Source organism: Anomalospiza imberbis, chromosome 7 (assembly GCF_031753505.1).
Source record: "Anomalospiza imberbis isolate Cuckoo-Finch-1a 21T00152 chromosome 7, ASM3175350v1, whole genome shotgun sequence".
Taxonomy (NCBI): domain Eukaryota; kingdom Metazoa; phylum Chordata; class Aves; order Passeriformes; family Viduidae; genus Anomalospiza; species Anomalospiza imberbis.
In genome coordinates this window covers 6,226,993-6,239,486 of record NC_089687.1, presented here as the reverse complement: position 1 = coordinate 6,239,486, position 12,494 = coordinate 6,226,993, and the positions used below count along the sequence as shown (strand labels likewise).

At 39.8% G+C, this 12,494-nt stretch overlaps 1 protein-coding gene across 5 annotated transcripts in view; it reads left to right on the top strand.

Annotated features, from left to right (window-relative positions):
• Positions 1-12,494, top strand: part of THSD7B (thrombospondin type 1 domain containing 7B) — a 378,906-nt gene that overhangs the window by 121,305 nt on the left and 245,107 nt on the right. The window contains exon 1 of one of the 5 annotated variants that reach the window (XM_068195172.1): positions 11,216-11,236. The exons of the other annotated variants lie outside the window; for them this stretch is intronic. The gene's annotated coding sequence lies outside the window, so the exon portion shown is untranslated. Of the gene's footprint in view, positions 1-11,215; positions 11,237-12,494 lie in introns of those variants that run through there. 5 annotated transcript variants of the gene reach the window in all.

The window sequence follows — 12,494 nt, the reverse complement described above, 5'->3', positions numbered from 1 at the left end:
CTATCATTATTTTTCATATCCTATAGCAATGTATAATAGCTTTTATTAGGATTGTTACAATGTCTTTTTAAATCCCCAAATAACACTTGGCATGTCAGGATTATGTATAAGCATAACCTTTTTTTTGAGCGTGTCTGGAAATCACAAGGAGCCTGATGGACACTTATTTTTCACAGGCTGCTGTTTTAACCCCCCTAAGGCAATCAGAAGAGAGCTTGCAGTAGTGTATGTAATGTGAATAATTTTGGATACATTTCTTTTTCATTTCTCTAAGATGTCTGTAAAAGAGTCTGGCTTCTGGAGCTTCTCATCACCTGCTTTCTGCAATCCCAGCCCATTTGCTGTGTCTTGCAAGGGGCACCTGAAATCACTGGTCACATTTGAGGGTAGTCCTAAAAAGGTTAGAATGATTTTTTTTCTCCCCAGTCATTTTTTTCCATCTGTCAGACTCATACTGCTGTATTGGAATGGAAAGATACAGAAGAAACAGGGTTCACTGCTTACATACCTGTTTGTTTGTTAATTTGGTTCTTTAAAATTCAAATTTATAGCTATAAATGATGCTTAACTGCAAGAAGAATTTACATAAATACACAATTTCTTATTTCCCTACTCTTAACGCTTTCAAAGCAAAGTGATATCCATATTTAAAATACATATAGCTTCAGTAGAAGTTTTGGCATGGATACATGTATTTTAAGGGTGGGTCTTTTGTCTTTTTAATGCGGGAAGTGAGACTGGATGTGCACAGTGATCTCCTTTAACAGTGTCAGTGTTTATTACAGAAAATAAAATTACAAATTTTGGGGGAAAAGAAACTCTCTATTTCTAATTAACTTCTGTTCAGAAGTTAATTAAACAGTAGCAAACAATCTTTGAATGGATTTTGAATTTACAGAAACTTCTCTGTATTAGAATAGAAACAAGCATGGATGTTGAGCAGGTGCTGGTGGGTGTGCTTGAAGAGCTGTTAAGGTATGGACTTGCATGAGGGTACTTAGAGAAGTGTATATGTACAAAAGCAGGAAGAATGATACTGCTGTAACTTCATTCCTAATTAACCTGTTTTCATAGAATATTATGTTTATTTTTAGCTCTGAGAGCAACTCCTGTCTCTTCTCTGATGAGAAATGCTATGTGAGACAAAAGGGAAAGTTGACTTTAGACTTAGTTCTTTATTTTAGACAAGTTTATTTTAGACAAGTTGTTCTGCATTAATAAACAATTATATTTAATACAGCAAATGTGTGAAGGGAGGAAATGAGCAGTGTTTTCCCTGTCTTCCAATGTCTGTATATCAGTTTGGGTGCATAAAGCGTGCACTGAAATACCACAAAAATTGAAACATTCAAATCACAGTCTCAAATCACAGATTGTGTTAAGGTTCAGTGTTTGCTGGTGGAGTGTGCAGGGCATGGCAAGATTGTGTTAGGCTGCCAAGAGATAACAAAACTATGCAGGTAAATGTTTAGGAGAGTCACTGGAGCCGGTACATGACTATTTACTGGCACTTCCATCCCTGAGAGGCTTCATCTCAAGTGATGCACCTTACAGAGGGTCAGAGTCCTGCTGCCTCTGATGCAAAGACCTTCCCTTGCCTGGAGCAATGCTGCTGTCCTCTTCTGGGGTCTTGGTGGCTCCCTGACCCTGGTGTACTACTTCAGCAATCTGACAAACTGGCAACAGAATGAGATGGTTTTGCTCAATCTGGTTCTGATGCTGCTACAAGTTTTGTTCGAGATGGAATCATTTCCCAGGGTCATCATTCAAAAATCTGATAGCAATTGGCCTAATCCAGAAGTAGAGGAGAAAAACTCCTTTTTTGTTTGCCTTGTTGGTGTAAGATAGGCTATCAATGTCTCTATAATGTTCCCTCATGGATTAAGTGCTGCTCATCTGTAGATACACCAGACATCAATCTTGCCAGCAAAGAAGAGAAACATCTCTGAGCTGGCCATCAGTTCCTGAGTGTATGCTATCATCTTTTCACTCTTGGGAGATGTGACATCTGTCACTTATTCCTGTGGGATTTGTGGGCTATTGAGTGTTGAGAGTGACAGCTGCTTCAGTGAGCCTGGCAGCATTGATCTGAGCCTGGAGAGTCCTCATGGCTTTGCTGAGGTGACCTTCTCTCCGGGTGGGCTTGGCAAAGGAATCTGCAGCTTCTCGACGTTCTATGTCGTTGCGAACCTGCCTTTTTTCTCCCTCGTGCTGACAGCTCGTTCATCTGAAGGTAGGGCACACATTGATATTCCAGTGCAGCTCTTCAGCTGCTGGAGGTGTTGGCACATCACAGGGATCTGTGGGAAACCCTCCCTTTTGTGTGTGCGTGGGTTCCAGCCTTGCCCACGGAGCCCCTGGCACCAGCCAGATCCCTTTGTGCATCCTGCACCCACAGCCTTGGCAGGGGCGTACACGGCTAACAAACCTCCTCAAGTGATTTCCTAAAAGCACTTTTTAAAGTTCCTCCCAAATAAATTCCTTAAGATTAAAAATATGTGGCTTGTAATGTCTCTATCTATTTTGTATGAGGTGGTGCATAGCTCTATCTGCCTGCTAAATGCTGCATATTGTTTAAAGGGTGTCTTGTGCTTTTTCTTATTGATTAATCTAAAATACAAATTTACAATTGATTCTCAAGTCTTGGATGCTGCTGAAAACCTCTGCTAGGAATAGATTTATATAGATGATATTCACTGCTGTTTCCAGCACATGGAAATATACTGAAGCACTATTTTTAGATGTTTTATATGCAGTCAAAAGCTTTTTGCTCACCCTCTCGCCTGTACTTTTATTTCTTGCAGTTTGGAGAGTTTTGGATTAAAATAAAGGGAAAATTAGGAACAACAATCAATTTACCCTTAGCCTTACAGTCCCTTATTACAATTGCTAATTTATCAGTGGGTAGGTACCTCTCTTTTGTAATGGTTATTGAGGATAATTTTAAATGCAACTTTTAAGCTTAGCCAATTTACATAGTACTCTGGGAGATTAGTCGCTTCTGCATAAAGAGCTGTGTGCATTTCAGGGATGTTCTAGAGCCCTCTTGTGTGGTTTTTTGAATGTTTGTTGTAATAATAATTGATTTCCTTAGCAAGGTGTTGACCTTTAAATAAGTATTGCAGATTGAAGCAGGCAAACTTTTGGAAATTGCTGGGAAGTCTTTGCTTGGAGCAGTTTTTCTCAACTCACAATTGTATTGTGTTTGAAAGATTGGTTTGGGGTCTAGGAAGACTGTTGGATTTTATGTTCTCTGCAAGCTGTTTCCATGCTTCTGAGTTTGGGGTGCTTTGGTTCTGGTCTGCTGTTGTTTTGTTTTTTTCTGCAATCAAATGTTCTTCAGTGAAACAGAAGCTGCATTTTCCTGTCTTCTGTCCTTCCCTTCTACCTCTGTATATTTACTTCCCTTGTTTTTTAAAACCATTAACATCACTAGCATCAGGACAGAAAATGTGAGAGCCACTAAATAGGATTATGTTAAAATGATGATTTAATTGAGCTCTTACACAGGATAAGAAGATTGCCTTGTTTTGCTGAACTGCAGTTTATGGAGGTCCTTGGCAAGAGGAAGACAAGTTGCTTTTGGCATTCATTACCACCAAATCCAAATCACTGCTGAATTTGTTTCGCAGGAAAAGTAACAAATAGAGGAAAAGCAGAGCCCATGATTTTAAGTGTATTTATATTTGCAAATTTGTGTTTTCCTGTAATTCAGAGGAAATTCTTCCCACAGGACAAAAACTCTTGTTTTTTTTTTTTTTTTTTCCCCCTTTTTCTTAGAGTTGAAATGATCCTATGAAACATTTGCTGGCATGACAAAATCCCACTCTTGAAAGTAGGACAGGAGACATTTTCCACTTTCTACAGATCAATCTTTTTGTATAACTCAAAGCAATTGCAGTCCTTTAAAAAAGGATTCAGGTACTGAGTAAAAATTACATAGTAAGTGGAGTTTTAACTCTAGTTGTAACCTAGTTTCCTACTACTTTTACCATATAAAGAAAAAAATATCCATAGAATTATGACCCAGCTCTTGTATCACCTCTGCCAAATATTACCTGGTAGGCCAGTTTTTAAAGGAATACCCAGGGCTTGCAATATATTTATTTCTGCCATTTAAGTTTCTAATTTAATTTTAGATTTGTTTATGTAATCAGATATATTGGATTACTGGTGCTATCAAGTCCTGTATTTAGTTCAGACTCATGTCTTTCTGAAGGAAGAAAATGCTGCAGGAATGTAAAATAGTTCAAATAATGTGGAATACAAACCTCTGGGAGTAGATGCAGGTTTTAATACTGAGAGTATTTGTAAAGAAGTCCTAAATACTTTCAGTTAGCAGGACTATTTTATTCAGGTATAAGTACAGCTTTTTCACTGCAGACGCTGGTAATTTCTCTTGGTGTGAACCCACAAATAGAGCTTCTGCCAGCACTGATTTCTCCAGAAGGTTGGCTCAATTTTTATTTAAATTCTGGAACACGTAGAAAAGAAGGCTGAAGTCTGGTAAACATCTGTGCTTTCACAGAAGGCTTTATGCATTAATTGACTTATTAATTCAACTAATGGGGAAAAGTGTAAAAAATGATCAGGAAAATATATGAACCAGCAAAAGTCTGATGAGTTTACCTGGGCTAGAATGACAAATGTGTTTTTGGATGTCTTTCTGCTGTAACCATCCCAAACTTCAGTGGACAAAGTGCAAGTCAAGTATGGATGATTGGAATTGAGGAATTTCAGCAGGCTCCTCCTACTGCTGTGTTCCTAAAATACCCCTGTAGGCCTGTCGTGGCGCTTGAGTTGTTTTCCATCCTTCTCCTGAAACAGTATTTTATATGCCTTACTTACCGGGGTGCCCTGTATGACTGACTATATATAGTTATATATGTTATATATCTGTTTTACTTTGCTATTAAGGCTGAGATGCAGCTTTAAATAAAAAGTAGACAGTGAACATGACTAACTTCTCTAGCATTTGTTGCATAGGCTGTGTCTATTCTTTCTTAACCAGATGGAAGCTAGTCCATGCTGTGGTTATCAAATTTTGAGTTATTTAACCTAATATATTTAAATAAAAAGCCTTTTTTTAAAGGGTGCACATAACTGCTAAGAGTGAAGTAAATAACATTTTCTGTAATTGCAGTTATTGGATTTACAGGTACTTTCTGCCTATTTCAAAGAGAAGTATGAGTAAGGCTTTAAGAGAGGGTTGAAAGCAAGTGTGATGAATAGATAAAAGAAAAAAGTCAAAGATAGATTTAAATTGTATTTTAATATAGACTTTAGTAATATGGTAAAAATAGATATAATCATGAAACCTGCCTATCTTAATACATTGCTGCAAGGCAACCTTAATTCCAGGATTTCTTAAATGCTGATTATTTGTAACTGTAAAATTGTTATAGTATCCTCTTTTGGATATAATGTAGTGTGTCTAGTGTTTCCTCTCCAAGGGGGGGGGGAAAGGCAAAAAAAATAGAGAAGAATATGTGAGAGTGATGAAAATGACTCCCAGGGAATTAGAAAATAGAAGGGAAATGCAAGTGAATAAAGGGCTAGTTAGGAGTAGGAACAAAATGCTGTAGGGTGAGAAAAGGAATAAGAAAACAAGCTGAGAAAAGGTGGTAATAAAGGATGTAATAAAATTATATCTGTTGCCTTTTGGAAGAAATCAACTAGTTTAGTATGGGAGAGAATTAAGGGCAAAGGATAGAAAGGATTTGAGGATTAAGGACAAGGTGCTCAGGAGGAGATGTGCAGCAGGTGCTGAAACTGGCGAGTGAAGAGATGGCAGAACGGAATGGAGAAAAGAGAATGGACTGAGACGGGGGAAAGTCCTGGTTGTGGGACTTGGATGAGGGCAGCCAAGCCTCAGATCTCATGTCAGTTTGCATGAGCTTGGCAGACTGAGCTCTCTGGTGGGAACAGAAACAAAACAAAGAATTTGGGGACAGTGTCAAGTATCTTGTGTGGTTCACTGTTGTCTGGTCCTACTTTGAGCAGGTTTGACTGAAGTAGGGATGTGCCAACCTGTCTTGTCCTGGGAGTGAGGAATGAGCTGCCCTGGGGGCTGTGCTCTTAGGGAAGAGTGGTCAGAGCAGCAAGCAGTCTTTGGGGCAGAGCAGATAAATGTGTGATGGGAAAGGACGTGGCTCAATTGAAGCTGATCTGGAGAGAAATGAAGCTGTGAATGTGGAGCTGTGGGAATGGGCAGCTGTGTAAATTCACTGTGGTTCACTGATCACCTTGCAGAACTCAGGGAGGAAATGTATCTTCCTTTTTTCTCCTCCCATGCCTATCATCTTCAGTAAATCTGTGCCTTAATGATATTAAGGAGACATAAAATAGAAAATTGTATTTGAAATTAAATTAATGTCCTATTTCAGTGAATAAGATTGTTGAAACAAAGCTGCAAAACTCATAGGGACACTGCAATCACTAGGCAAAAATAAATCCACACGGAGCTATATCCCTCAGGCACAGTCCCTGTGACATCCAGTGGTGGAATAGAAGATGAAAGGACTGTAGGCACCTCTGAGTTTTTGCTGATGGAATAGATGTTCCTAAAGCAACAGGAGAGAGTTGGAGGATAGGTGGAAGTTAAAGGGAAGTCTCTGCTGGAAAGGTGCAGAAGGAAATGGAAGGAGAAACAAAATTTGGGCACCAGTGAGCAGTGTGTCCTGTGGGGCAGGGAGAGAAGACCCAGGCTGACACTATCTGCAGCGTAGGAGATTTTGGTTTTGTGGAAGTGTTTCATCCAGGTTTGATGTTTGTGTGAATTTCATTCTGCCTGAATTACTTCAGCAGTAGTTTTGGCCCGTTTTCTCTGCTCAGGTGTTTAATTTTTTAGTTCAGACCAACCACTGCTGAATGCATGAATAGAAACCATTCCTTTGGTGGAACTGGCAGAAAGAAAATTCGAAAAGATTATTCCTTTTGGTGTGGGAAGGGTTGTTAATAAGGGACTCACCAGGAAAAGTGGTTCTGGATCCTTGTGGGCAGCACCACCAGAGAAACCAGACAACACGTTAAGTTGCATGTTGAAGGTCTGAAATATAAAATTAACTGATAATTTCCATAGGTCACGCTCTTTCCCATAAACCAAACTCATCTGCTCTCCTGGAGGGAGACAGAACAACTGGTCTGACTTCTCATTATCTCTTCCTATGGCGCTCCCTTATTGAATTACTGCCGGGTAGAGGCAGCAGATGCTCATCAAGCCCCTGCAGGACTCCTGTGTTAATTGAACTGTGATGGGGATGACAGCAGGGAAGGTCAGGATGATGGGACCAGTGATGTAACGTGAACTCCAGTAAGAACAACCTGCACACGCAATTGACCTTGCTTAAATAGTGTCACAATGAGGTCCTTTAGCAGTTCATATCATTATGATTATTTGTTTGTATCAATATTGCAACAGTGTCAGGGCCCCCGGTGTGAATCATATTATATTGTGTTCAGGGCAAATATATTTTTCACCCTAAAGAGATAGGACTTTCCTATGTGATACAATACAGTGAGGGACTATAGCCAGCAACAGGGGAAAAGGAATGGGAAAGGTAACAGAATCACAGAATTCCTGACTAGATCTATGGTTTTACTCAGCTGGTTGCTCCAACTGCTTTAAAGGGTAGTGTCATTCTTTCCAACTGCCTGTGTGACAATTTGGAGCTTTTTGTTGCTGTCGTGCATAGTTGATCCTGTGTTGAAAGCAAGTTCACTTTTAAATAAATGTGCAGGTATTATGAATGGGTTTTGATAGGAAACCCCACATTTTTACACTTGGTTCTGCAGCTCTTGCCAAGTGCCTGGGAATGCCTGAGTTTTGGGCACACATCCCAGGGCCAGCTGCTGAGCTGGAGCACATGCCTGGTGCTCTTCCCTCTCTGGAGGAGGTGGTGGGATGTGCTGGTGTGGCACTTGGCTGCTGTGTGCATCTTGTGGAGAGGCAGATTATTCCTGGATACTGCCATGGCAGGGGAGAGGGGGTCTGGAGGCATTCCCTGGCATCCCAAATGTGGCAGTGTGAGGAAGTTTGGCAAAAGGATTTACTCGTGCATTTCTGAGAATGAATTCCAGCTAAAAAGCAGATGCTGCTTTCCAGTACAAGCCTTATGCCACCGCACTGTGTTGGTCTTGGTGAGGTGAAGTCTGTGTGGCAATCAGTAAAAGCTGAATTCAGAGTGCGGTGTGTGCACATTGGCATCTGTGTGTGTGTTCAGGAAGCAATGTTTAGAAGTTCTTTATACCAATATTTGGGGTTTTTATTATGTGTTTTAAGCCTTCACTCTATCTTTACTTTTTATTTAAGCAATATAGTTTTCTTAACCCTTTTGTTACAGTGTCTGCCTGGGCCACTTAACATCAGTGTTGCAAAGTAAATAGAAGGAAAATCAATGAATCAGGATTAAGGAATCACAAAACATTTTTGATTAATTTATTTTGACAAATCCAGCTAGAATTATTTAAAATACATGTTCTGACATGGGACCTGACTTACACAGGATTTTATTCTGTAGAAATGATGAAACCTTGGTTATAGGAGACTACATCACAAGACTTCATGGATGGTGTTTGGTAGGAAATGAAGAGGTGCAGTGGCAGTGTCAGGGCTTGATGAACTCTGTAGAGCCTGTGTGTTCAGTGTTTGCCATGCATTGTGCTCTTTATTTTCTCCTTTCCTACAAGTTTATTCTTTGGTGCGCTGAAATAAACAGCTGATGGCAGAGGATGCATTGGAATAAACGTTTATTTCAGCACTTTGGAAATGAGTTTTTTTAAATGGGATCTATTTTGTAGATGTGCATGTGTCTCTCTTCTTATTAGCTCATTTGGGTATGGGCTACAGCTAGGTAGTGCAAATGGCAAAATAGTAATGACTGCCTACAAATAGAGGTACAGATCTTGTGGAAAAGAAATTATTCTTAGTGTGTGTGTTACAGCAGAGGGAAAATTATACATTTAAGAAGTACTGAGGGTGGCCTCTGCATGTTCGGCTGGCTATTTTAGCCAAAGTCACCAGCGGTTAGAAGTTCAAAACTGAACCCCACATACTCTCCCCAGAACTGATTAACAGGCTAAAATGGGTAAGATTTTCTGCCTATTTGCAGTTGTTTCTTTGGTGAGGGGTTTGGGTGTGTGCATGCACCCAGTTGCTCTGGTTGATGTGTGGAAGTGTAGAATGTAACAGTTTAAATTGGATGTAAGCTTCAGCTGCACCAGTCCTGTGGCAGGGAAGCAGATGGTCCTTCCCTGCTAGGCAGAGCCCAAGTCTTTGCTGAGCTCATATGCCTGGTGGTGCTTGATTGTATTATTCTGACCTTGTGTTTAAGATTGATAAACTCTACATGGTGGCCATATTCCAGTGAGGAGAGAAAAAAGCCTCTGACCTACAGCCTGTAATGCTGTACTAATGTCAAATAATATAAAGTTATATCAGAATGCAGAAGAAAATCACTGCAGTAAAGGAATTTAATTTCTGAACTGAAAGCACTTTAATGGAAATGCTCAGGAAATCTGCCATTGTTCCAGCAGTAGAGGTTATGAGGTTGTTTGTTCTTTTTTGAAACTCTGCTGCCTTGTAATTGGTGACTTTGAACCTTTCTGTTGTTTTCTGTGTGAATGGTCCTGCTGCTAAAGTAGGGACATGGCTCTCTACTGAGTCTGATTTCCAGGTTTGCCTTTTAAAGGAAAATAATTTCAAATACTAGTTTTCAAATGGTATTATACTGCTGAATGTGCATTATATGCAATGCTTTGCCAGTGAAGTGAGAGTAATCCTCTTTGAACAAAAACTTGCAATAGCATTTACTGAAATGGGGTTGGAAGTAGTGCCAGCTCCCTTTGCCTTTGTTTAATTGCAATTTAACAGTAATCCAAGATCTATGCAACTGTGACAGCAATTCTTAGATACAGCTGAGTTTCAAAGGACCTTCAGTTCATCCATTGCCAATGATAAAAGCTACAGCAGAGCAGTATTGATAATAGACTCAAACTTTTCTCTATCCATTGAAAAATAAACAAAAAGAAACTTTTTTTTGTCCCTCAAAGCTATAAAGTTTTGTTGTTACAGAAAGGATGTGCTATAATGTCAAGAAATCACTGAGCTTCCAGGCTGTGTTCTGCTGTGCTGCCTGAGAAGCCTGGCATGAGGCATTCAGCTATAATGCATAAAGGTTGTATACATAACCTAGATAAAATAACCGCCCAAAATTATTTGTCCCCCAAAAAATGGGACTTTCTAAGTTTCTAAGGTGATTGTTGGTGTGTTGATGAGATATTCGCATTTCTGCAGCCTCTTTTTTTTATTTAATTAAATATATAAAAGTGCACGAGCAGCCTGAAAAAGTTACTTAAAAGTTATTGGACACTTTCTATGTTCTGCTGCCCAGAAAAAAAAAAAATCAATGCCTGAGTTCATGAGAGAAGCCTATTGACAGTCTTGAGCATTTTGATCTTAATTGCTCTGCACTTGTTCCTGCTGGAAGGGGTATGATCATGGCCTGAAGAACATTTCTGAAGGTAAATTACCCTGCTTTGAGTGCTGAGATACAGCACCAAAAGGTCTGTGGCTCTTAAATCCCATTGAGAAGTCCAGGGCTTGGATTTCACTTGGGTCACACTGAATGCAGTTTGTAGAAGGAGATGTTGGGGAGCTCTTGGTTATTGAGCATCATTTCTTCTGCTCTCCGTGGGCCTGGGGGCTGTAGGAGGCTTTGTCATGGACAGGATGGTGCCTTGCACAAACTCCTGAATCCTTGCCTTGGAAGTCTCCTGCCCTTCTGAGGGAGTGTAGATCACCCATGTTTGTGTGCAAATGAAGCAAGTTTTGCTTCAGCTGTGTTTAACTGATCTCCTGAACCAGGTTCCTGCGAAGAGTCTGCAAATTCCTTATACTTTATATTCTTGAAAGTCAAGTGTGTTCCCGTGGAGTCCATTGGAAGTACTCGGAGTGAAGAAGTATGAGCAGCATTGTTTAACAGAGCAGTTCTGCTCCAGCACTATTGTAATTAAAGTTGTTCTACTGATGGAAAGTCTATTCTCTGGTGTTTTCTTTAATGTAGTCATAATGCATCAGTCTGAGCACCCTTGCTGGAACATCTTTCATTATAATCCACTTAGCTAAGTTTATAATTAAGCTTCTAAATTCAAACCCGCTTTTGTTACATTTTTAGATTGTACAGAGACTGAAGGAGGAAAACTTAGGATTCGTGTTTTTTACCCCAAACAAGTAGATGTAAGTTAAGAAGCAATTAATTGGCAGTACAGTAATTTCATATACTTGCTTTTAATTTCTCGGATCTTCTATAGCTTTGGAACAAGAATTGGATGCAATTGAATAGAAGAATATAGGAAAATAATTAATAGATTCTTACTGTTTTGACTATAGACATCTCTAAAATACCTAAACTTTCAAATATAAGTGGTGATGATAGTGATGACTTACCGAGCTTTCTAGCAATGGATTATTGAGGAAGGTTGTTGAAGTTTATACCTGAAGATGGACCATGAAATTTCTGTTGAGCTTTGCTGATTTTGAGGTTGTGCAGGATTCCTCCCGCTCAAAGCAGGCTGGTTGAGACTGTCTGCTCACTGTTTGGAATGATCTCTCTGAAGATGTGTGAACACCAAATACTTTTTCAGGCATTATTTACCCCTACAGTTATTGCAGCAAATTACCAGAGAACTGTGCAGGTTAATGTTTGGATTCCCAATAAGTGACCACTTAGGACAAAAGTGCTGTCAGGCAGTTGTCAGCTTCATGTATAAATCTTGTTCATTCGCTCTGTATGTTTTTAACCAGGATTTTCTCAAATGCTCCTGGAAGAAGAACAAATATTTTGGGTTCATGTTTGGAGGTGAGGCAATAGAGGTGTAGAAAATCAAGCTACCATTCTCATATATGCAAAGTCACTCTGCTGAAAGCATGGGGAGCACTTGCAGAGTCGAGTATTAGTGTCGGAGCGTGACCTTAGGTGACATTTTACACAGGAAGTTTCTGACAGAGTTGGAAGTGGAGTGAACTTTGGGTGCCTCTGCTTTAACCAGAAGACTGTTTCCCTCCAAATGTGTAAGTGGAGAAATGTGTAGGGTGTGTTTTAGATACGGAAGTATAAGGGAAGTTTCGTGTAACTACGTTCATCATTATATAAAAGACTGGGCACATAGGTACTTACATTTGAATGCCTGTTCCTAGTTTGGCATATGTGATAGTCCAAACACTTCTGTTTTGTTACGCTCCATGCCTGTAACACTAGGGCATGGTTTTTTGGAAATCTCTCCCCCAGGGATGGTCAGCAGTTCTTGTCTGTGGTGTTCAGCCTTTGCTGCTACAAGCCAGGCATTCTGCTGTTTTAGAACAGGATAGAATTAGCTTTTTTGGATAACAGCTTTCTGAGCAGGCAAGGCAGACTTTATCTGAGGATAAAGACTAGGATATAAACATCCAGATTATCCTGGGATATCACGAGCAATGGGTTTGTGTGTAATAGGCA